The sequence below is a fragment of the Branchiostoma lanceolatum genome, chromosome 4, assembly GCF_035083965.1.
Source record: "Branchiostoma lanceolatum isolate klBraLanc5 chromosome 4, klBraLanc5.hap2, whole genome shotgun sequence".
In the NCBI taxonomy this organism is placed as follows: Eukaryota; Metazoa; Chordata; class Leptocardii; order Amphioxiformes; family Branchiostomatidae; genus Branchiostoma; species Branchiostoma lanceolatum.
This window is the reverse complement of record NC_089725.1, coordinates 13,673,004-13,678,216: the sequence shown is the minus strand read 5'-3', so window position 1 is coordinate 13,678,216 and position 5,213 is coordinate 13,673,004. Positions and strand designations below refer to the sequence as shown.

At 39.8% G+C, this 5,213-nt stretch overlaps 1 long non-coding RNA gene across 2 annotated transcripts; it reads left to right on the top strand.

The window, feature by feature from the left end:
• The first annotated feature begins 587 nt into the window (after positions 1 to 587).
• Positions 588 to 4,960, top strand: LOC136432714 (uncharacterized). 2 transcript variants are annotated; one of them, XR_010755562.1, is made up of 2 exons: positions 588 to 1,397; positions 4,017 to 4,960. It is a non-coding gene; the product is annotated as an uncharacterized lncRNA (long non-coding RNA). The 2 variants fall into 2 exon arrangements; XR_010755561.1 differs by having other exon boundaries at positions 588 to 3,041.
• Positions 4,961 to 5,213: the final 253 nt, after the last annotated feature.

Sequence of the window (5,213 nt, the reverse complement as noted above, 5' to 3'; positions counted from 1 at the left end):
TAAGACATTGTAACAGCCACTCAGTGCTTTAGAAAAGAACAACTGTAGATCTGAGGTCTTAAATCGTGGCTAAAGTTAAAATTGAATAGTCTACTATACTTTGCTATATATACCCTAAAGTCAATTTTTGTTTTACGGAAGTCCTCCATAGTTCGGGGCTTTCCCGTCATTGGTAACTTGGGCCGTTCTGACGGCTACTCGCCTGATGATTGAATTAATCAATTGTACGGTCACAATGTGTGACGTCAGGTCTCGGCATTTCCAAACCAAAGTGAATAGGGCTTTTCAATCTGGCTTTCATGAGGATAGATTTAGAGGAATTTTCCGACGAATGGGAGGGAATCAAGGAGATAGTGAGCTTTGAATTAAAAAAAAATTCCTTGAAATCCGTTCTCATGAAAGCCAGATCCAAAATCCTTGTTCATACTGAATGGGAAAGGTTGAGACCTGACGTCACATATTGTGACCTTACAATTGATTAATTCAATAATCGGGCGAGGAGCCGTCAGGACGGCACGAGTTATAAATAAGGGGAGAGCTGAAGAGCCCTGAACTATGGCGGACTTATGTAAAACTGAGGACTTGACTTTGGGGTATATCTAGCAAAGTATAGTAGACTTTTCGATTTTAAGTTTAGCCCCCCTTTAAATAGGCCATGTTTACATAAGAGTGACACATGTGTCCTGGTTTTCTTGGACGAATGCCCCCACCAGGGGCGACATGACCCACATCCTTTGCAATTCCAGAGATACTCCCTCTGGATAGTTTCCTGTTAACATTCCAAACATTCCTATTGACTACAAATTCCTGTTGGACTCCGTCCTGTACAATTCCTAGAATTCTTGCAACCTGCACACAAAATCATTCCACTAGCCTCGCCCCTGAGGCGTCGCCATAAAAGAGGGAGTTAATCCCTACCTACCAACCCTATTTCTTTCAGGACTTAAGTATGAAATACAATATCCATTTTTCTAGGCCTTAGCATGTTTGCAGATAAGGCTGTTTCATATATATACCCTTTCCATATTGTTAAATTGTATTTGTTAGATCACTTAAGCCAATATCTTGGGGGAATCCCCACCTAACGACCCAAATCTTTTTCAGAACCGCGATGGGAAACATTATGTTGATATCGATTTTCCTAGGGCTTGGTATGTTTGCAGACACTACTGCCTGTCTTCAGTACAACTTGGGGTGGACAGGGCGTCTGTAAACTGTCATTTACCGATAACCTTGATATATTTTTAGGAAAACAACCTGGAAGCTCAAAAGGAGCGTTATGAGATGATGTTGGGAAGGCTTCACAATGGCGAGTGTGTCTACGTCATGTACAATATTCTTTATTTGGAGCAACAAGAAGGAGACGAAGCAGCGGGGAAGACCCTCTTTATTCTCTGGTGGGTTGCTTCATCTTCATAGTTGTACAAATTATAGATAACAATACAACAAAAAAGAATCACATCACAATCTTGCCTCGAATTTACATTGTATCATCCGATTTAATTAGCATTACCTCAGATTCAATATTGTAATATTACAGATTTACAGTATACAACAATAGGTACGATAGGATAAACTTTGAGGCGTTTAAGAGAACTCTGTTTACTGCAGTCTTGAACGTGTTCACATTTGGAACTAGAGTTCCACGAACACATTATCTTCGCCAAATAATCAAGGCTTATTATGGAGAGTGATTCATATTTACATGCTTATCACCCCATGCAAATTGGATCATACACCATACCGTTTGGCAGTTATGAGGGGAGGGGGGCGAATGAGTCCAGTCTAGATAGGGTTAAAAAATCATTTGGTGGTACATGACTAATATATGTGTCTAGTGTGCTGATATATGTTATAACTGGTCATGAAAAAATATGAGTATGTTGGTATTATATCGGCCACAAAGGTTTGATATTGCAGTGGTGTAAGTTGAAAATGATGATGAAATGGTACAGTCAATATATATGAATAGAATAAATCTTTATTCAGAATCTAGCACATTTTGAAAGACATAGTTCATATGTGACCTTTCCGTACCTAGCAGTGGTGCAGTTTTCGTGCAGTGTACTCTCCAAGCAGAGGAGTGGGTCCGGTTGGTTTTATACGTGTTTTTAGGTATTTTTGTCGGGCTTTCTATTTTCTCCCCCTTCCGTTATGTCGCCAACCGTGTGTTGGACAAAACTGCCTAAACTGAACACGTTAAAAACCAGCCGGACCCACTCCTCTGCTTGGAGAATAGTGCCCCATATGTTGTTTATATGAACTACTTTTGCAAGGCCATCTTTTTATATGACCTGTTTACGGAGACACTGTCACTTGTTTGAGAGTCCCAATATGAAATGCAGTGGATTTACGAACTTTCCTCACTAATTATGCAAATTAGCTTCTGATTCGCATAATTTGTCTTTTATCATGCAAAGCACCATCTGAGCTCTATACATACCAAACATCACGACAATCTGTCGACCCCTTCTCAAGGTTATTCTTGTCCGAAGGTCAAAACAAAAACACCCACTGCATTTCCAAACAAGCCGATAGGGGCCCAAACTTACACAACTTACTTCCTGTGGCATGAATTATCTACAACGTAAAACCCATGACCATAGCACTTGCATAAAATATGCCCCAAAATTTTGAGGCTCTGCTGCAGTATCTTAGGTACCCGCTAGAAGGCCCATTTTCGAACTTGACCTTCCTTTTGTAAACCCTACCAATCCACTAAATACCATACAGAACCATCAACAGCTTCTCGAGTTATCTTGGCGACATACAAACACATATGACATACACAGCTCGCTACACAACGGTAGGAAAGTGCCAGGTACTTGACCTCCGTTCCCACAACCGCTTCTCACCTACCAAAAAATTATGAAGATCCATCAACGTTTCCGTCCCTTTTTTTGCCAACATGCAAACACACAAACATGCAAAGAACCGATACCAACCTTACCGAAGTGAAGGAAATACAGTCCCTGATGGAAGATAGGGTGGAGTGGAGGAAGCTTTCAAGTCTGGTTCGAGTGGGAGCTCGACCAAAGTAAGTAAGTAAGCAAACATGCAAAGTCCGCTGCAGTACTGTTGAAAAATGGCAGGTAAATGATTTTTGAACTTGACCTTCCTTTCAACGGTACAACCACTACACACCTACCAAAAATCATGAAGATTCATCAAAGCTTTCTTTCTCGAGTTATATATGACAAACATACGGACCCAACCTACAGATGGCGTAACCGAAAACATAATCTTCTCGGCGAAGATAATAACCGGGAAAACCGAGGCTGGTAGTGCGTTCCATAGTCTACCTGTTCTTGGTACATATGAAGTCAAATGGAGCTGAGTTATAGCTTGGGACGTTGACGAGGTATAGGTGTATTGGTGATAGTAGGGCTGTAGTAGCCCGAGAAGTTAGATGAAATCTGAAGCAAAGCTCAACTGTACTTTCCAACACAGAAAAGGGACTTTCATTATAGTTAATGCACATTTTGGGCTGTCTAACTCCAGTGTGAATCAAGGAATGAGCAATCCACTGCTTTTGTGACGTCGCATACCAATATTTTTCACATCATAAATTCTTGCAAAGTACCACTACGCTAGTTGCGTAGTGGTCACAAGTTATAGCGTGGTAAAATATACACAAGCTAGAGCCATGCTATAGGTCTGTTTTGTTGTAAACTGGAAAATTTGCGGTACTGTGCATTATGCAGGAAGTTCTTCTGTTTTTAAATGTGCACTATCCAGCATGTGCATCATGTGGAAATGGATATTTTGACATATGAGGAAATTGACAGCCCTTTTTTATATTCTTCATTTCACCCCTATTGAATACCTTGCTTGTGACTGATTCCAGACTGAATACTACAGTTATATATTGGAAGCAATCATGGAATTTCAACTGATCTACCACTAGTACTCTGTGCAGGTCTTAAACCCACTTGCTCATGAATGTTTCTATATCCGTGTGCCATGGCTATATCGTACAATTTACGTATAACCAATTCCTTCTTGTGTCCACGTAGGAGCCCAGATGATGAGGCACCCCTGGAGGAGAAGCTATTGTATGTTAGCAGCAAAAGCGCAGTCAGGGAAGCATTGTTTCCTTCTATAGACATTGAAGCCCATGAACGCGGCGACATCTCTTACTCAAGCGTTCAAGAAGAACTATCTCACCATTTCGCTCGGCATTAAAGTACCTAAGTCTCGACCATATACGGCATACAGGACCGCCATGTCATAACTCCGGATCAGCTATCACAAAATACACATTGAAACCGGATGTCATAACCGCACTCCCCTGGAACAACGAATATGTTAGCATTGTAATCTAAATAGGATATAGGGTGAGCAACACTTTGTAGTAGAATGTTTTGTAGTATAAACTAATTGCAACATATGTTTTCCCATTCCATACACCTTAACAACACGGAAAAGTTCATATTTCTAATGTCTTTATTTAGACAAACCCTTGATTATAAAGTATATCTGTACCTATATTTGCACCATTACTAAGAAACGAGGACATTTGGAGGCAACATTGAGGCATAAAGCCTAAAATGTCCAGTCATGAATATACATTTATGGAAGAAGTCATGTTGGCCTGGTTAAAGGTACAGATGAAACCACCTGATAGCAAAATGGATGTCATGAACTAACCGTTGTGGTTGAATTCAAATAGATGGTTCGCTACTTATCTAAGAATCGTTCATATAAAAGAAAACCCTCCTTGTTTATGATTTAATGGGATAAGATAGAAACTTATGTACATGCCAGTCAGTCAGCTACCATCCTGAAAAATTATTCAACGTACACCTAGGTTGCCGACAGTAACGCCCCCCTAAGGAGAATTGTAAAAAGGACAAAAGATTAATAAGGATATCTATCGCTTTTTTTGGTTCAAATGAATTTATATTAGTTACAAGGCTCAACTGTACTAGGAAGACACATTAAATATATATTTAGAGTGGGATGCAGTCTATAGTCTTATTTATCAAACAACCATTGATTCATACGCTTCCACATTAAACTTTAACATAACTTTCCCTCAAGAAAGATAATGGGTGACTGATGGAAAATACTTGACAATAAACTATGCTCATACTGGGAAAATGAAGATGAGACTAGTACTCATCTCTCCGGACACTGAACACATGGATAAGCCAACAGGTTAACTTCCGGTTAGATTGATATATTTTATATATATCATGTTATATATTTAG